General features: G+C 45.7%; 1 protein-coding gene across 3 annotated transcripts in view; it reads right to left on the reverse strand.

Moving 5' to 3' along the window:
* LOC110487919 (ataxin-1) overlaps window positions 1-20,978 on the reverse strand; it is a 179,943-nt gene that overhangs the window by 11,769 nt on the left and 147,196 nt on the right. Inside the window, exon 1 of one of the 3 annotated variants that reach the window (XM_036971341.2) lies at window positions 3,181-3,627. The exons of the other annotated variants lie outside the window; for them this stretch is intronic. The gene's annotated coding sequence lies outside the window, so the exon portion shown is untranslated. Of the gene's footprint in view, window positions 1-3,180; window positions 3,628-20,978 lie in introns of those variants that run through there. 3 annotated transcript variants of the gene reach the window in all.

Genomic DNA, 20,978 nt, shown 5'->3' on the forward strand with positions numbered 1-20,978 from the left:
TCTAAGCCTTCATATTTGTTCTAGTTGACAGTCTACTGGGTAGTCTAAGCCTGTTGGCCTTAAGACCTTTCATTCCATATTTGGTATTTAGAAAACTGATGACATATCAAAGTGATTTCTCACTGCAGAGCTTGCAGCTTTCCTGTGTGTGTGTGTGTGTGTGTGTGTGTGTGTAATACACTACATATAGTGTGTGAGTGTGTGTGTGTGTGTATGTGTAATACACTACATATAGTGTGTGAGTATGTGTGTGTGTGTGTGTGTGAGTGAGTGTGTATGTGTGTGTGTGTGTGTGTGTGTGTGTGAGTGTAATACACTACATATAGTGTGTGTGTGTGTGTGTGTGTGTGTGTGAGTGAGTATGTAATACACTCCATATAGTGTGTGTGTGTGTGTGTGTGTGTGTGTGTGTGTGTGTGTGTGTGAGTGAGTATGTAATACACTCCATATAGTGTGTGTGTGTGTGTGTGTGTGTGTGTGTGTGTGTGAGTGAGTATGTAATACACTCCATATAGTGTGTGTGTGTGTGTAATACACTCCATATAGTATGTGTGTGTGTGTCTGTGTGTAATACACTACATATAGTATGTGTGTGTGCGTCTGTGTGTAATACACTACATATAGTGTGTGTGTTGTGTGTGTGTGCGTCTGTGTGTAATACACTACATATAGTGTGTGTGTGTGTGTGTTTGTACTACCCTGTCCCCCGTCCAGCCCTCAGAGGGATAACTACAGTGTGATACATTACCTCAGAGCTATATATAGTGAGTTCTCTAGCTCTTGTTGTGTATAGTACGACTCTGCACCAGGAGTACCTTACACACTAATACTCTCTCTCTCTATCTCTCTCCCTCTCTCTCTCTCTCCCTCTCTCTTTCTCCCTCTCCCTCTGTTCTCTTTCCTTCCCTCTCTGTCAGTGTGTGTCTCTTTAAGGGGAGGCAGGCAGTCAGGCTGGGAGCACAAACAGGCCTGTCACTATCTTCAGTATTGTCCAGAGCTCCCCTCTCCTCTCACCACGTAGAGTACATAGCGAGAGAGAGAGGAGAGAGAGGAAGAAGGGAGAGAATGAGCAACAGAAAGAGAGAGAGAGAGAAACGACAGAGCAAGAGGAAGAGGGAAGAGAGAGAGAGACTAGGGGAGATTAAAGTGAAGGAGAGAGAGAGAGACTAGGGGAGAGTGAAGTGAAGGAGAGAGAGAGAGACTAGGGGAGAGTGAAGTGAAGGAGAGAGAGAGAGACTAGGGGAGAGTGAAGTGAAGGAGAGAGAGAGAGACTAGGGGAGAGTGAAGTGAAGGAGAGAGAGAGACTAGGGGAGAGTGAAGTGAAGGAGAGAGAGAGAGACTAGGGGAGAGTGAAGTGAAGGAGAGAGAGAGAGACTAGGGGAGAGTGAAGTGAAGGAGAGAGAGAGACTAGGGGAGAGTGAAGTGAAGGAGAGAGAGAGAGACTAGGAGAGAGTGAAGTGAAGGAGAGAGAGAGAGACTAGGAGAGAGTGAAGTGAAGGAGAGAGAGAGACTAGGAGAGAGTGAAGTGAAGGAGAGAGAGAGAGACTAGGGGAGAGTGAAGTGAAGGAGAGACAGAGACTAGGAGAGAGTGAAGTGAAGGAGAGAGAGAGAGACTAGGAGAGAGTGAAGTGAAGGAGAGAGAGAGAGACTAGGAGAAAGTGAAGTGAAGGAGAGAGAGAGAGACTAGGGGAGAGTGAAGTGAAGGAGAGAGAGAGAGACTAGGGGAGAGTGAAGTGAAGGAGAGAGAGAGAGACTAGGGGAGAGTGAAATGAAGGAGAGAGAGAGAGACTAGGAGAGAGTGAAGTGAAGGAGAGAGAGAGACTAGGGGAGAGTGAAGTGAAGGAGAGAGAGAGACTAGGGGAGAGTGAAGTGAAGGAGAGAGAGAGGGACTAGGAGAGAGTGAAGTGAAGGAGAGAGAGAGAGACTAGGAGAGAGTGAAGTGAAGGAGAGAGAGAGAGACTAGGAGAGAGTGAAGTGAAGGAGAGAGAGAGAGACTAGGAGAGAGTGAAGTGAAGGAGAGAGAGAGAGACTAGGGGAGAGTGAAGTGAAGGAGAGAGAGAGAGACTAGGAGAGAGTGAAGTGAAGGAGAGAGAGAGAGACTAGGAGAGAGTGAAGTGAAGGAGAGAGAGAGAGACTAGGAGAGAGTGAAGTGAAGGAGAGAGAGAGAGACTAGGGGAGAGTGAAGTGAAGGAGAGAGAGAGAGACTAGGGGAGAGTGAAGTGAAGGAGAGAGAGAGAGACTAGGGGAGAGTGAAGTGAAGGAGAGAGAGAGAGACTAGGAGAGAGTGAAGTGAAGGAGAGAGAGAGACTAGGGGAGAGTGAAGTGAAGGAGAGAGAGAGAGACTAGGGGAGAGTGAAGTGAAGGAGAGAGAGAGGGACTAGGAGAGAGTGAAGTGAAGGAGAGAGAGAGAGACTAGGAGAGAGTGAAGTGAAGGAGAGAGAGAGAGACTAGGAGAGAGTGAAGTGAAGGAGAGAGAGAGAGACTAGGAGAGAGTGAAGTGAAGGAGAGAGAGAGAGACTAGGGGAGAGTGAAGTGAAGGAGAGAGAGAGAGACTAGGAGAGTGTGAAGTGAAGGAGAGAGAGAGAGACTAGGGGAGAGTGAAGTGAAGGAGAGAGAGAGAGACTAGGGGAGAGTGAAGTGAAGGAGAGAGAGAGAGACTAGGGGAGAGTGAAGTGAAGGAGAGAGAGAGACTAGGGGAGAGTGAAGTGAAGGAGAGAGAGAGACTAGGGGAGAGTGAAGTGAAGGAGAGAGAGAGACTAGGGGAGAGTGAAGTGAAGGAGAGAGAGAGACTAGGGGAGAGTGAAGTGAAGGAGAGAGAGAGAGACTAGGGGAGAGTGAAGTGAAGGAGAGAGAGAGAGACTAGGGGAGAGTGAAGTGAAGGAGTAGGAGACACTAGGGGAGAGTGAAGTGAAGGAGTAGGAGACATAACTCAACAAAGTAGCCTTTGGAAAACAAGCGCTAAAGGAGCGTTGCATGACTTGCATTTTCTCCACCCAGGGGACAGTCCTCGAGCTCGTTTAGAGGGAGAAAGAGAGAGAGCGAGAGAACAGAAGACAGGCGAAACACCTCGTGAGAGGAACCACAGACGGCCGAGTCAGAAGACAGTACAGTGTAACACCGCACAGAGAGGACAAGGTATGAGACAGAAAAGACGGTCAGTGTGAGGACAAAGTGTCTTACCAGTGTGTCTGGAGAAGCCCTCCTGCTGCATGCTTACCAGCCTTCCTTTCAGGGCGACTCTCTCTATCCCTCTCTTTCTCTCTCTATCCCTCTCTTTCTCTCTCTATCCCTCTCTTTCTCTCTCTCACACACACTCTCTCTTAAGAAACGCCCCAGAGGCAAGCAGAGTGTCCCTCTCTCTCACTATCTTTCTCTATCACTCTCTATTTATCTCACGCCCTCTCTTTCTCTATCACTCTCTATTGATCTCACACCCTCTCTTTCTCTCTCTCTCTTTCTCTCTCTCTCCTTCCTTCACCCGGAGCAAAGCAGAAAATCCCAAACAGTCCTGGTGATGAGGGGTGTGCTCCGTGCTCTGGCCCCTGCCTGTGTTCCCCTATCCTCCCTTACGGCATGGCAGCAGGCAGGAAGTTCCCCCTCTGCCCCTGTTGCCTCCCTAGCGCACACACTCACACACACGCAGCACACACGCGCAGTGTGAGAGAGGGAGCCATGCAAGCAGCACTCGCAACGTGTGTTATGCAAGGGTTAGGGAGACACACACACTAGGCTCCTCCCACGCCTCGCTCCACCAACTTCATCAGGTATTCATTCAAAAACACACATGCCAGCTGGCAGGCTGCCCAGACTACACTCACGAAGAGAGGGAGGGAGAGAGGGAGACTGGGAGGAAGAGGAGAAGAGGAGGGAGAGAGGGAGACTGAGGGAGAGAAGGAAAAGAGGAGGGAGAGAGAGAGGGAGACTGGGAGGGAGAGAAGGAGAAGGGGAGAGAGGGAAGGTTATGAAAAAAAGAGAAATAGAGATTAAAGAGAAAGAGTATGAGAAAGAGAGGGATACACAAAACAACACACTCACACACACAGTGAAATAGCATTGGAATATGCCAAGAAATGCAGAGGAAAAGCTTTGGCCTAACAATCCCATACACACCTACACACACACCTCCCTCCCATACACACCTACACACACACCTCCCTCCCATACACACCTACACACACACCTCCCTCCCATACACACCTACACACACACCTCCCTCCCATACACACCTACACACACACCTCCCTCCCATACACACCTACACACACACCTCCCTCCCATACACACCAACACACACACCTCCCTCCCATACACACATACACACACACCTCCCTCCCATACACACCTACACACACACCTCCCTCCCATACACACCTACACACACACCTCCCTCCCATACACACATACACACACACCTCCCTCCCATACACACCTACACACACACCTCTCTCACATACACACCAACACATACACCTCCCTCCCATACACACCAACACACACACCTCCCTCCCATACACACCTACACACACACACCTCCATATCCAAACTACCAACACTCACACACACGTCATATTCAAACTACCAACACTCACACACACGTCATATCCAAACTACAAACACACACACGTCATATCCAAACTACCAACATCACACAAACTCATAGGTATTTTTTTTGTAATTGTATCTATTATGGGGTCCCCATTAGTTCCTGCCAGGCAGTGAAATACAATTAAAAACATGACATTACATTTCACAACAGATTTCACAACACATTAAGTGTGTTCCCCCAGGCCACTACCACATATCTACAATACTAAATCCATGTGTACGTGTTTGTATAGTGTGTATGCATGTGTGTGTGTGTATAGTGTGTATGCGTGTGTATGTGTGTGTGTGTGTGTGTGTGTGTGTGTGTGTGTGTGTGTGTGTGTGTGTGTGCGTGTGTATGCAAGTGTATGTGTGTGTGTGTGTGTGTGTGTATGCGTGTGTGTGTGTGTGTATGTATGTGTGTGTGTGTGTGTGTGTGTATACGTGTGTGTGTGTATAGTGTGTATGCGTGTGTGTGTGTGTGTATGCAAGTTTATGTGTGTGTGTGATCTTCATAATTCTCTCTGTTCCATAAGGTGTATTTGTTTCTGTTTTTTAAATCTGAATTTACTGCATGATTCAAATCAAATGTTATTGGTCACATACACATGTTTAACCGATGTTATTGGTCACATATACATGTTTAACAGATGTTATTGGTCACATATACATGTTTAACAGATGTTATTGGTCAGATACACGTGTTGAGCAGATGTTATTGGTCGGATACACGTTTTGAGCAGATGTTATTGGTCAGATACACATGTTGAGCAGATGTTATTGGTCAGATACACATGTTGAGCAGATGTTATTGTGGGTGTAGCTAAATGCTTGTGTTCCTAGCTCCAACAGCGCAGTAATACCTAACTAAATGCTTGTGTTCCTAGCTCCAACAGCGCAGTAATACCTAACTAAATGCTTGTGTTCCTAGCTCCAACAGCGCAGTAATACCTAACTAAATGCTTGTGTTCCTAGCTCCAACAGCGCAGTAATACCTAACTAAATGCTTGTGTTCCTAGCTCCAACAGCGCAGTAATACCTAACTAAATGCTTGTGTTCCTAGCTCCAAAAGCGCAGTAGTATCCAACAATACACACCAATACGCACAATACACACACATCTGAAAGGAAAAGAATGGAATTAAGAAATATAGAAATATTAGAACGAGCAATGTCAGAGTGGCATAGACTAAAATACAGTAGAATAGAATACAGTATATATACATGTATTATATATATATATACATATGAAATGAGTAAAGCAGGTTGTAAACTTTATTAAAGTGACCAGTGATTCCATGTCTATGTACAGTGCCTTGCGAAAGTATTCGGCCCCCTTGAACTTTGCGACCTTTTGCCACATTTCCTGGCTTCAAACATAAAGATATAAAACTGCATTTTTTTGTGACGAATCAACAACAAGTGGGACACAATTATGAAGTGGAACGACATTTATTGGATATTTCAAACTTTTTTAACAAATCAAAAACTGAAAAATTGGGCGTGCAAAATGATTCAGCCCCCTTCAGTTAATACTTTGTAGCGCCACCTTTTGCTGCGATTACAGCTGTAAGTCGCTTGGGGTATGTCTCTATCAGTTTTGCACATCGAGAGACTGACATTTTTTTCCCATTCCTCCTTGCAAAACAGCTCGAGCTCAGTGAGGTTGGATGGAGAGCATTTGTGAACAGCAGTTTTTAGTTCTTTCCACAGATTATCGATTGGATTCAGGTCTGGACTTTGACTTGGCCATTCTAACACCTGGATATGTTTATTTTTGAACCATTCCATTGTAGATTTTGCTTTATGTTTTGGATCATTGTCTTGTTGGAAGACAAATCTCCGTCCCAGTCTCAGGTCTTTTGCAGACTCCATCAGGTTCTCTTCCAGAATGGTCCTGTATTTGGCTCCATCCATCTTCCCATCAATTTTAACCAGCTTCCCTGTCCCTGCTGAAGAAAAGCAGGCCCAAACCATGATGCTGCCACCACCATGTTTGACAGTGGGTATGGTGTGTTCAGGGTGATGAGCTGTGTTGCTTTTACGCCAAACATAACGTTTTGCATTGTTGCCAAAAAGTTCAATTTTGGTTTCATCTGACCAGAGCACCTTCTTCCACATGTTTGGTGTGTCTCCCAGGTGGCTTGTGGCAAACTTTAAACAACACTTTTTATGGATATCTTTAAGAAATGGCTTTCTTCTTACCACTCTTTAATAAAGGCCAGATTTGTGCAATATACGACTGATTGTTGTCCTATGGACAGAGTCTCCCACCTCAGCTGTAGATCTCTGCAGTTCATCCAGAGTGATCATGGGCCTCTTGGCTGCATCTCTGATCAGTCTTCTCCTTGTATGAGCTGAAAGTTTAGAGGGATGGCCAGGTCTTGGTAGATTTGCAGTGGTCTGATACTCCTTCCATTTCAATATTATCGCTTGCACGGTGCTCCTTGGGATGTTTAAAGCTTGGGAAATCTTTTTGTATCCAAATCCGGCTTTAAACTTCTTCACAACAGTATCTCGGACCTGCCTGGTGTGTTCCTTGTTCTTCATGATGCTCTCTGCGCTTTTGACGGACCTCTGAGACTATCACAGTGCAGGTGCATTTATAAGGAGACTTGATTACACACAGGTGGATTGTATTTATCATCATTAGTCATTTAGGTCAACATTGGATCATTCAGAGATCCTCACTGAACTTCTGGAGAGAGTTTGCTGCACTGAAAGTAAAGGGGCTGAATCATTTTGCACGCCCAATTTTTCAGTTTTTGATTTGTTAAAAAAGTTTGAAATATCCAATAAATGTCGTTCCACTTCATGATTGTGTCCCACTTGTTGTTGATTCTTCACAAAAAAATACAGTTGTATATCTTTATGTTTGAAGCCTGAAATGTGGCAAAAGGTTGCAAAGTTCAAGGGGGCCGAATACTTTCGCAAGGCACTGTATATAAGGCAGCAGCCTCTAAGGTGCAGAGTTGAGTAACTGGGTGGCGGACGGCTAGTGACAGTGACTAACTTCAGGGCAGGGTCCTGGGTGGAGGACGGCTAGTGACAGTGACTAACTTCAGGGCAGGGTCCTGGGTGGAGGACGGCTAGTGACAGTGACTAACTTCAGGGCAGGGTCCTGGGTGGAGGACGGCTAGTGACAGTGACTAACTTCAGGGCAGGGTCCTGGGTGGAGGACGGCTAGTGACAGTGACTAACTTCAGGGCAGGGTCCTGGGTGGAGGACGGCTAGTGACAGTGACTAACTTCAGGGCAGGGTCCTGGGTGGAGGACGGCTAGTGACAGTGACTAACTTCAGGGCAGGGTCCTGGGTGGAGGACGGCTAGTGACAGTGACTAACTTCAGAGCAGGGTCCTGGGTGGAGGACGGCTAGTGATGGATATTTAGCAGTCTGATGACCGGTTGAAGAGACGCTGGTTCATCTCCTTCACCACACTCTCTGTGTGGGTGGACCATTTCAGACTGTCAGTGATGTGTACGCCGAGGAACTATAATTTTTTTCACCTTCTCCACTACTGTCCCATTGATGTGGGTAGGGGGGTGCTCCCTCTGCTGTCTCCTGAAGTCCACAATCAACTCCTTTGTTTTGTTGACGTTGAGGGAGGTTATTTACCTGGGACAACTCCGCCAGGGCCCTCACCTCACTCCGAGGGCCCTCACCTCCTCCCTGTCGACTGCTCGTCATTGTTGGTAATCAGGCCTACCACAGTTATGTCGTCTGCAAACTTGATGATTGAGTTGGAGGAGTGCGTGGCCACGCAATCATTGGTGAACAGGGAGTACAGGAGGGGCTCATGTGTTGAGGATAAGCGTAGTGGACATGTTGTTTCCTACCTTCACCACCTAGGGGCGGCCCGTCAGGAAGTCCAGGGTTCAGGCCCAGGGCCCCGAGCTTAATGATGAGCTTGGAGGGTACTATGGTGTCAAAGGCTGAGCTGTAGTCAATGAACAGCATTCTTATATAGATATTAAAGTGGAATAGAGTTCCATGTAGTCATGGCTCTATGTAGTACTGTGCGCCTCCCATAGTCTGTTCTTGACTTGGCGACTATGAAGAGACCTCTGGTGGCATGTCTTGTGGGGTATGTGTGGGTGTCTGAGCTGTGTGTTAGTAGTAAACAGACCTCTGGTGGCATGTCTTGTGGGGTATGTGTGGGTGTCTGAGCTGTGTGTTAGTAGTAAACAGACCTCTGGTGGCATGTCTTGTGGGGTATGTGTGGGTGTCTGAGCTGTGTGCCAGTAGTTTAAACAGACAGCTCGGTGCATTCAGCTTGTCAACACTTCTTTAAAAAAAACAAGTAGTGATGAAGTCAATCTCTCCTCTACTTTGAGCCATGAGAGATTGACATGCATGTTACTATCCATGTACATTAAAGGGCCAGGCTTGCTGTTCTGGGTCAAATGTCATTTTCCTAAGTCCCTCTCTGGTAAAATGTTATGAAACCATATCAATTACTACAGCTATTACTACTGCAGAGATAAACCACTGTGACCAGATCAGTGCACCGTCCCTCCTTACACTAGAGGTCAGAGGGTCATCTATCTCCTCCCTACACTAGAGGTCAGAGGGCCATCTCTCTCGTCCCTACACTAGAGGTCAGAGGGCCATCTCTCCTCCCTACACTAGAGGTCAGAAGGCCATCTCTCTCGTCCCTACACTAGAGGTCAGAGGGCCATCTCTCTCCGCCCTACACTAGACGTCAGAGGGCCATCTCTCCTCCCTACACTAGAGGTCAGAGGGCCATCGCTCTCCTCCCTACACTAGAGGTCAGAGGGCCATCTCTCTCCTCCCTACACTAGATGTCAGAAGGCCATCTCTCTCCTCCCTACACTAGAGGTCAGAGGGCCATCTCTCTCCTCCCTACACTAGAGGTCAGAGGGCCATCTCTCTCCTCCCTACACTAGAGGTCAGAGGGCCATCTCTCTCCTCCCTACACTAGATGTCAGAGGGTCATCTCTCTCCTCCCTACACTAGAGGTCAGAGGGCCATCTCTCTCCTCCCTACACTAGAGGTCAGAGGGCCATCTCTCTCCTCCCTACACTAGATTTCAAAGGGCCATCTTTCTCCTCCCTACACTAGAGGTCAGAGGGCCATCTCTCTCCTCCCTACACTAGAGGTCAGAGGGCCATCTCTCTCCTCCCTACACTAGAGGTCGGAGGGCCATCTCTCTCCTCCCTACACTAGAGGTCAGAGGGCCATCTCTCTCCTCCCTACACTAGAGGTCAGAGGGCCATTTCTCTCCTCCCTACAATAGATGTCAAAGGGCCATCTTTCTCCTCCCTACACTAGAGGTCAGAGGGCCATCTCTCTCCTCCCTACACTAGAGGTCGGAGGGCCATCTCTCTCCTCCCTACACTAGAGGTCAGAGGGCCATCTCTCTCCTCCCTACACTAGAGGTCAGAGGGCCATCTCTCTCTTCCCTACACTAGAGGTCAGAGGGCCATCTCTCTCCTCCCTACACTAGAGGTCAGAGGGCCATCTCTCTCCTCCCTACACTAGATGTCACAAGGCCATCTCTCTCCTCCCTACACTAGATGTCAGAGGGCCATCTCTCTCCTCCCCACAGGAAGCAGCACTACACTACAAGCAGCCAGCCGTGTCACTGTTTTGTTAGCTGACCCAGATAAAGTCGATTTAAATAAATATAAAATGATCCTTTCTGCAGTGAGGAGAGGAGAATTACAGTAGGAGACACTGCGGTGCAAACTGATCTTAGAACAGTGCCTAAGGGCATCTTCTGCCTCAAGCCTTTCCAATGGCTGACACAGGGCTACCTCATATACTACCAGATCAGAGGCCTTACTCTAACGATGTTCATTCTGACAGCTCTATTTGCAGGAGATGAAAAGGCGACAGAGCATAGAACAGTCGTGGCCAAAAGTTTTGAGAATGACACAAATATTAATTTCTACAAAGTTTGCTGCTTCAGTGTCTTTAGATATTTTTGTCAGATGTTACTATGGAATACTGAAGTATATTTACAAGCATTTCAGAAGTGTCAAAGGCTTTTATTGACAATTACATGAAGTTGATGCCAAGAGTCAATATTTGCAGTGTTAACCCTTCTTTTTCAAGACCTCTGCAATCCGCCCTGGCATGCTGTCAATTAACTTCTGGGCCACACTTGCAGAATCAATGCTTGGAGTTTGTCAGAATTTGTGGGGTTTTGTTTGTCCACCCACCTCTTGAGGATTGACCACAAGTTCTCAATGGGATTAAGTTCTGGGGAGTTTCCTGGCCATGGACTCAAAATATAGATGTTTTGTTCCCCGAGACACTTAGTTATCACTTTTGCCTTATGGCAAAGTGCTCCATCATGCTGGAAAAGGCATTGTTCGTCACCAAACTGTTCCTGGATGGTTGGGGGAAGTTGCTCTTGGAGGATGTGTTGGTACCATTCTTTATTCATGGCTGTGTTCTTAGGCAAAATTGTGAGTGAGCCCACTCCCTTGCCTGAGAAGCAACCCAACACATGAATGGTCTCAGGATGCTTTACTGTTGGCATGACACATGACTGATGGTAGCGCTCACCTTGTCTTCTCCGGACAAGCTGTTTTCCGGATGCCCCAAACAATCGTAAAGGGGATTCATCAGAGAAAATGACTTTACCCCAGTCCTCAGCAGTCCAATCCCTGTACCCTTTGCAGAATATCAGTCTGTCCCTGATGTTTTTCCTGGAGAGAAGTGGCTTCTTTGCTGCCCTTCTTGACAGCAGGCCTTCCTCCAAAAGTCTTCGCCTCACTGTGCGTGCAGATGCACTCACACCTGCCTGCAGCCATTCCTGAGTAAGCTCTGTACTGGTGGTGCCCCGATCCCGCAGACGGTCCTGGCGCTTGCTGGACTTTCTTGGGCACCCTGAAGCCTTCATCACAACAATTGAACCGCTCTTCTTGAAGTTCTTGATGATCCGATAAATGGTTGATTTAGTTGCAATCTTACTGGCAGCAATATCCTTGTCTGTGAAGCCCCTTTTGTGCAAAGCAATGATGACGGCACGTGCTTCCTTGCAGGTAACCATGGTTGACAGAGGGAGAACAATGATTTCAAGCACCACCCTCCCTTGTGAAGCTTTCAGTCTGTTATTCGCACTCAATCAGCATGACAGAGTGATCTCCAGCCTTGTCCTCGTCAACACTGTGTTAACGAGATAATCACTGACATGATGTCAGCTGGTCCTTTTGTAGCAGGGCTGAAATGCAGTGGAAATGTTTTTTGGGGATTCAGTTCATTTGCATGGTAAAGAGGGCCTTTGCAATTCATTGCATTTCATCTGATCACTCTTCATAACATTCTGGAGTATATGCAAATTGCCATCATACAAACTGAGGCAGCAGACTTTGTGAAAATGTACATTTGTGTCATTCTCGAAACTTTTGGCCACGAGTGTACTGTTGTACAAGTCAATCAACTAAGATAAGGACATATGCCCTCTGTCTTTGGGGGTTGATCTGATAGAGTGTGTTTGCAGATCTATGGTCAAGAGATCTATAGCGGGGGGATGATCTAGTTAAGTGTACTGTATTAACAGATCTACAGTCAACTCAGCTGACAATAACAGCTCCTGCTGCATGGCGAGGAACATGCAGGAGCTGTTTCCGTGGCAGCAAATTAGCCACGCTCTGTGTTTCTGGCTCTTTCAGATAATTACATTGGTTTGTGTTGTTTATTTAGAAGAGGGGAGGAGAGGGGGAGAAGAGGGGGTGAGGAGGAAAGGGGGGGGGGTAGGTGAGTGTGAGAATGAGAGGAGCAGACAGAGAGAATGAGAGGATCAGACAGAGAGAATGAGGAGCAGACAGACAGAATGAGATGATCAGACAGAGAGAGAACGAGGAGCAGACAGACATAATGAGAGGAGCAGACAGACAGAATGAGAAGAGTAGACAGACAGAATGAGAGGATCAGACAGAGAGAGAATGAAAGGAGCAGACAGACAGAATGAGAGCAGCAGACAGAGAGAGAATGAGAGGAGCAGACAGAGAGAAGGAGAGGATCAGACAGAGAGAGAATGAGGAGCAGACAGACAGAATGAGAGGAGCAGACAGACAGAATGAGAGGAGCAGACAGAGAGAGAATGAGGAGCAGACAGAGAGAGAGTGAGGAGCAGACAGAGAGAGAATGAGAGGAGCAGACAGACAGAATGAGAGGAGCAGACAGACAGAATGAGAAGAGCAGACAGAGAGAGAATGAGAAGAGCAGACAGAGAGAGAGGATCAGACAGAGAGAGAATGAGAGGAGCAGACAGAGAGAGAATGAGAGGAGCAGACATAGAGAGAATGAGAGGATCAGACAGAGAGAAAATGAGAGGAGCAGATAGAGAGAGAATGAGAGGAGCAGATAGAGAGAGAACGAGAGGATCCGTACATGATACAGACATCCCCTTGCATACCGCCCCAACAGATCCACAGATGATGCAATCTCTATTGCAGTCCACACTGCCCTTTCTCACCTGGACTAAAGGAACACCAATGTGAGAATGCTGTTCATTGACTACAGCTCAGTGTTTAACATCATAGTGCCCACGAAGCTCATCACTAAGCTAAGGACCCTGGGACTAAACACCTCCCTCTGCAACTGGATCCTGGACTTCCTGCATCCGGCATGCTGATTCTCAACACGGGTGCCCCTCAGGGGTGCGTGCTCAGTCCCCTACTGTACTCCCTGTTCACTCATGACTGCACAGCCAGGCACGACTCCAACACCATCATTAAGTTTGCCGATGACACAACAGTGGTCCACATCACCAACAAACTAACATGGTCCAAGCACACCAAGACAGTCATGAAGAGGGCATGACAAAACCTATTCCCCCTCAGGAGACTGAAAATATTTGGCATGGGTCCTCAGATCCTCAAAAGGATTGTCAGATTCACCTTCGAGAGCATGTATGTATGGCAACTGCTCAGCAGGTATGGCAATTGCTCAGCCTCCCACCGCAAGGCACTTTAGAGGGTAGTGCGTACGGCCCAGTACATAACTGGGGCTAAACTGCCTGCCATCTCTATACCAGGCGGTGTCAGAGGAAGGCCATAAAAATGGTCAAATACTCCAGCCATCCTAGTCATAGTCTGTTCTCGCTGCTACCGCACGGCAAGCAGTACTGATGCACCAAGTCTAGGTCCAAGAGGCCTCTAAACAGCTACTGCCCCCAAGCCGTAAGTCTCCTGAACATCTAATCAAATGACTACCCCGCACATTGACTCTGTACCGGTACCCCCTGTATATAGCCTCCACATTGACTCTGTACCGGTACCCCCTGTATATAGCCTCCACATTGACTCTGTACCGGTACCCCCTGTATATATCCTCCACATTGACTCTGTACCGGTACCTCCTGTATATAGCCTCCACATTGACTCTGTACCGGTACCCCCTGTATATAGCCTCCACATTGACTCTGTACCGGTACCCCCTGTATATATCCTCCACATTGACTCTGTACCGGTACCCCCTGTATATATCCTCCACATTGACTCTGTACCGGTACCCCCTGTATATAGCCTCCACATTGACTCTGTACCGGTACCTCCTGTATATAGCCTCCACATTGACTCTGTACCGGTACCCCCTGTATATATCCTCCACATTGACTCTGTACCGGTACCCCCTGTATATAGCCTCCACATTGACTCTGTACCGGTACCTCCTGTATATAGTCTCGCTATTGTTATTTTACTGCTGCTCTTTAATTACTTGTTACTTTATTTCTTATTTTTTTAGGTATTTTTCTTAAAACTGCATTGTTGGTTAAGGGCTTGTAATTAAGCATTTCACTGTCAGGTCTACCTACACCTGTTGTATTCGGTGCATGTGACAAATACAATTTGATTTGATCTTGGTGTCATTGGGCTCCTATGCATGCCTCCTGTAAGACCCTATGACCCGGGATCCGTACATGATACAGACAACACCTTTATAGTCCTTGGTGCACTAAACACGGACTGGGTTTTGGAAGAATTTTTTTCACATTCATTTATTCAAGATTGAAAATATTATTATTAATATTAAAGTTTAGCTTATTTTTTGACATATTGTTTGGAAGAGAGAGAGAGGTTGAAAAATACTGAAGAAATAATGGTACAGATGGAGAGAGGAAAAGAGAGTTATGGAGAAAGAGTGATAGAGAGAGAGATGGATAAAGAAAGATAGAGCGAGGTAAGATGATGAAGAGAGATAAAGAGAGAGAGAGATTCCTCCTGGGATGCAGTGTGTGACTGGAAAGAATGAGTGGCTGCTCTCTGATATATATACAGTGCCTTGCGAAAGTATTCGGCCCCCTTGAATTTGTTAAAAAAGTTTGAAATATCCCATAAATGTCGTTCCACTTCATGATTGTGTCCCACTTGTTGTTGATTCTTCACAAAAAAATACAGTTTTATATCTTTATGTTTGAAGCCTAAAATGTGGCAAAAGGTCGCAAAGTTCAAGGGGGCCGAATACTTTCGCAAGGCACTGTATATACACGCTGTGCTGCGTGTGTCTCCACCATTTCAGCTGTCTGCTTGGTGACCTGCTACTGACACTCCTCTCCTGCTTGGCAATGAGAAGGAGAGGAAGCACCGTTTGAAGAAGAAGAATTCAAGGCATGTCCTCCTGGTGGCAGATAGGTGCTGTCAAATACTCTTCCTCGTTCATCTTCCTATGGAGCTAGAGGGGGGCCCTAAGGGTCCATTCTGGGGTCTCCTGAGGGCCTGTGGAAACACACACGGAAAGACACACACACCTCAACACGTACACACACACACACACACACACACACACACACACACGGAAGGCTGCTCCTCTCTCATTGTCTCTCTATTTGATCCTCTCATTCTCTCTCTGTCTGCTCCTCTCATTCTCTCTCTGTCTGATCCTCTCGTTCTCTCTCTGTCTGATCCTCTCGTTCTCTCTCTGTCTGATCCTCTCATTCTCTCTCTGTCTGATCCTCTCATTGTCTCTCTGTCTGCTCCTCTCATTCTCTCTCTGTCTGCTCCTCTCATTCTCTCTCTGTCTGATCCTCTCGTTCTCTCTGTCTGCTCCTCTCATTCTCTCTCTGTCTGATCCTCTCATTCTCTCTCTGTCTGCTCCTCTCGTTCTCTCTCTGTCTGATCCTCTCATTCTCTCTCTGTCTGATCCTCTCATTCTCTCTCTGTCTGCTCCTCTCATTCTCTCTCTGTCTGATCCTCTCATTCTCTATCTGTCTGATCCTCTCATTCTCTCTCTGTCTGCTCCTCTCATTCTCACTCTCACCTATCCCCCTCTCCCCTTCTCCCCCTCTTACAGGAGGCATGTATAAGAGTACAATGACACCTAGGTGATGTCTGTATCATGTACGGATCCCGGGTTATTCGGTCTTACAGGAGGCATGTGTAGGTCTAAAAAGGGCCTAAAATGTTCACTTCCATCATGATTTTCTCAAAAATGATTTGCGATACAAATGCAAAGAAAAATGTCAAAGATCCGTCCTCCTGATGAATTTCTTATGTGAGAATTGCCAGAACAAACTGAGATACTAAAAATATTTTACGTCCATCCTCACATGGAATCGCCCTATCGTCCTATTCCCATTCACATTGAATCGCCCTATCGTCCTGCTCCCATTCACATGGAATTGCCCTATCATTCTCCTGCTCCCATTCACGTGGAATCGCCCTATCGTCCTGCTCCCATTCACATGGAATCACCCTATCGTCCTGCTCCAATTCACATGGAATTGCCCTATCATCCTCCTGCTCCCATTCACATGGAATCGCCCTATCGTCCTGCTCCCATTCACATGGAATCACCCTATCGTCCTGCTCCCATTCAGATGGAATCGCCCTATTGTCCTCCTGCTCCCATTCACATGGAATTGTCCTATCGTCCTCCTGCTCCCATTCACGTGGAATTGTCCTATCGTCCTCCTGCTCCCATTCACATGGATTTGTCCTATCGTCCTCCTGCTCCCATTCACATGGAATTGTCCTATCGTCCTCCTGCTCCCATTCACATGGAATCGCTCTATTGTCCTCCTGCTCCCATTCACACACAGCCTAATCCACTACAACCCTTACTACTTACACACACAGAGAGAGAGACAGTGTTGGTGTGTGTGTGTGTGTGTGTGTGTGTGTGTGTGTGTGTGTGTGTGTGTGTGTGGGACTGAATAGAGAGGGAGAGGAATAGTCAGCCAAAGCACTGCTAAGCCCCTCTATAATCCCATAGACTTGAGTACACAAACACACACATACGTTCACAGACTCATTCACGGACAAATTCCTACACAAACAATCCATCAATATCATAACTATGAAAATATAAACCAGCTAGGAGAGAGAGAGTGAGGGAGAGAGAGGGAGAGAGAGATGAAGGGGGAGAGGGAGAGAGAGTGAGGGAGAGAGACGGAGAGAAAGAGGGAGAGGAAGAGGGAGAGAGAGTGAAGGAGAGAGAGATGTAGAGGAAGAGGGAGAGAGAGAGCGGGAGAGAAATGAAGAGAGAGAGAGAGAGCTAGAGACAGAGGGAGAGAGAGAATATTGTTGACGTTGTTACGGTGGCTTTCTGCATTCCACAGTCCCATTCAACCTGCCAGGCACAGTCCCATTCAACCTGCCAGGCGCAGTCCCATTCAACCTGCCAGGCACAGTCCCATTCAACCTGTCAGGCACAGTCCCATTCAACCTGCCAGGCACAGTCCCATTCAACCTGCCAGGCACAGTCCCATTCAACCTGCCAGGCACAGTCCCATTCAACCTGCCAGGCACAGTCCCATTCAACCTGCCAGGCACAGTCCCATTCAACCTGCCAGGCGCAGTCCCATTCAACCTGCCAGGCACAGTCCCATTCAACCTGCCAGGCACAGTCCCATTCAACCTGCCAGGCACAGTCCCATTCAACCTGCAAGGCACAGTCCCATTCAACCTGCAAGGCACAGTCCCATTCAACCTGCCAGGCACAGTCCCATTCAACCTGCGAGGCATTTTGCTTACAGACGCAGCACTACTTTAGCAGACAGGACTTCCATGTGAGAAAATCTAACCGTGTGTGTGTGTGTGTGTGTGTGTGTGTGTGTGTGTGTGTGTGTGCGTGTGCGTGTGCGTGCGTGCGTGCGTGCGTGCGTGCGTGCGTGTTAGGCTAAGTGATTGAACAGGCCTAGTTCTGCCTGTCATGTAAAGGTCAACAGGTCCTTAAAGACCACTCTATATGACTGAAGTAAGTTCTCATGTAAACAACACAACCATGTACAGCAACTAGCCTGTTATTACTATTGGCTGTGTGCTCAGACATGGTGTGGGAATCATAGGATGCTTCCCAAACGACATCCTAATCCCTACAGTGCTCTTTTTTGAACAAGGCCCCAAAGTGTGCATTAGGAAACAGGTTACCATTTCAAACGCACTCATGACCTATTCTTAGCTCAGAAGCGGGTAGTCAACTTAGCTCATAAAATTATGTTTTTTGGCAACTCCGTATTAGTGAACTAGGCTCGCTTGACAAGTACTTTGTCGGAGACCTAAAGACTCGGGTTAGGATTTAGCTCAGTGGGCTACCATGGTTTAGTGGGCTACCATGGTTCAGTGGGCTACCATGGTTCAGTGGGCTACCATGGTTCAGTGGGCTACCATGGTTCAGTGGGCTACCATGGTTCAGTGGGCTACCATGGTTCAGTGGGCTACCATGGTTCAGTGGGCTACCATGGTTCAGTGGGCTACGATGGTTCAGTGGGCTACCATGGTTCAGTGGGCTACCATGGTTCAGTGGGCTACGATGGTTCAGTGGGCTACCATGGTTCAGTGGGCTACCATTGTTCAGTGGGCTACCATGGTTCAGTGGGCTACCATGGTTTAACATTGACATTTTATCAATTGAACTTATCCAGTGACTTACACTTAGTTTCATTCATCTTAAAGCAGCAATCAGCAGTTTAAACAATAACAAAGTGTACTTCCCACCCGTGTTTTGGTAAACAGCTGAAGGATGAGGATGGAGAAATGTTACCCCTCTCAGATTAATAGACAGAGCTATGGATACAAGGACTGAACATACATGATCTCAAAATGCTAGTTTTTAACCATGTTTTGAGGCTATAACAAGATTATTTACATTTACTGTGTTTACAAACTTTGGAGTAAAACATATTTTGGGATCTGATGGGGTATGACAGTTGAACTAAGCATTTAGAAGTTATATTCTTCAAATCAAATCAAATCAAATCAAATTTTATTTGTCACATACACATGGTTAGCAGATGTTAGTGCGAGTGTAGCGAAATGCTTGTGCTTCTAGTTCCGACAATGCAGTAATAACAAGTAATCTAACTAACAATTCCAAAACTACTGTCTTGTACACAGTGTAAGGGGATAAAGAATATGTACATAAGGATATATGAATGAGTGATGGTACAGAGCAGCATAGGCAAGATACAGTAGATGGTATTGAGTACAGTATGTACAAATGAGATGAGTATGTAAACAAAGTGGCATAGTATAGTATAAAGTGGCTAGTGATACATGTATTACATAAGGATACCGTCGATGATATAGAGTACAGTATATACGTATGCATATGAGATGAATAATGTAGGGTAAGTAACATTTATATAAGGTAGCATTGTTTAAAGTGGCTAGGACTTATAGAATCAATGGGTACATTTCAAAGTCCAAAAATGGATGAAGCAACTACAGACTGCCCCTTTAAGGTAGCTAGGTGACACTTTGTTTTGTGTGCTGATGGTCTAGTTTTGATACCTGATCAGCCACACATCTGTATCATCACATAGTATGGTTATTTATTTGAGCTTTCCTTTCCCAGCTAGCACATAACGTTCTGAGAACCATTGGTTTCTTAGAGCTTGGTGAGAGTGTGGTTGTCCTATGGTTATTTTGTAAAACAACCTTCCCATAACTTTCTGGGAATGGTGCAGGATAGCTGCTTGGCTTTGGAACATTCAAAGCACATTAAAGGACCTTGACAACAAATTATGTCATTTTCTTGGTATTTCATTACTCTAACAGAAAGTTTTTTGTCTGAAAGTTCAAACATGGTTACATTTCATTTCAATTTTGGTAATGTTCTAGGAACGTTCTCCAACTGGTTTGACGTTGGGAATGTTCTCAAATAGTTCAGAGAATGTTACGAAACATCTTCTCTGGGAATTTCAGTACCTCAGCATAACGTCTCCTACAGGTTTTCCTTGTGGTTCTATTTAAAGTCATGTTCTCAAATTGTTCAGAGAATGTTACGAAACATCTTCTCTGGGAATTTCAGTACCTCAGCATAACGTCTCCTACAGGTTTTCCTCGTGGTTCTATTTAAAGTCGTGTTCTCAAATTGTTCAGAGAATGTTACGAAACATCTTCTCTGGGAATTTCAGTACCTCAGCATAACGTCTCCTACAGGTTTTCCACGTGGTTCTATTTAAAGTCATGTTCTCAAATTGTTCCATAAAAATCACAAGAAAACTCTAGTAACATTCAGAGAACATTCTAAGAATGTTATTTAAAAAGAGATACTGTACATTCCATTCTCAGCATCAACAAACCGGTCTCTATCCTCTATCTAGTTAAGTGTGTTAAGGTGTACTTGGCCAAACCTGATCTTAATGAGTGCTTGTTTCCTTTGAAATGGGATTTGTTTAAATAAACTAAAACGAACAGCTTTGTACTTGTGAAGAAACTTGGCATGCTAGCTTCATCCTGGTGTCGCAGTGGACTAATACTATAGATCATCTATGGATGGAGTAACAACACAAAATACATGTGTTTACATGATTAATGCCGAAGAAAAAATCATTTCCATGTGTCCTATCTGTGTTTGGAGTTCAAAAAACAACCCAAAATCAGTGGTGGAAAAAGTGCCCAATTGTCATACTTTAGTAAAAGTATAGATACCTTAATAGAATGTTAGTCAAGTAAAAGTGAAAGTCAGACAGTAAAATACTACTTGAATTAAAAGTTTTAAAGTATTTGGTTTTAAATGTACTTAAGTATCAAATGTAAATGTAATTGCTAAATATACTTAAGTATCAAAAGTAAAAGTATAAATCATTTAAAATTCCTTATAATAAGCAAAGCAGACGGGACAATTTTCGTGGTTTTATGTATGGGTAGCCAGGGGCAAAACTCCAACACTCAGAAATGATTTACAAATGATTTATTTGTGTTTAGTGAGTCAGTAATTGTCCTGTCCTGCTAAGCATTCAAAATGTAACGAGTACTTTTGGGTGTCAGGGAAAATGTAAAGAGTAAAAAGTACATTATAAGTAAAAGTAAAAGTTGTCAAAAATAGAAATAGTAAAGTACAGATACCCCAAAAAAACTACTTAAGTAGTACTTTGAAAGTATTTTTTACTTAAGTACATTACACTACTGCCTAAAATAAGCTATCATTGTTATTAAAAGTCTTATTGAAACATTCAGGGAAAGTTTTAAGAAAGTT

This window comes from Oncorhynchus mykiss, chromosome 30, assembly GCF_057628025.1.
Source record: "Oncorhynchus mykiss isolate SJ-2025 chromosome 30, ASM5762802v1, whole genome shotgun sequence".
NCBI classification, from domain to species: Eukaryota; Metazoa; Chordata; class Actinopteri; order Salmoniformes; family Salmonidae; genus Oncorhynchus; species Oncorhynchus mykiss.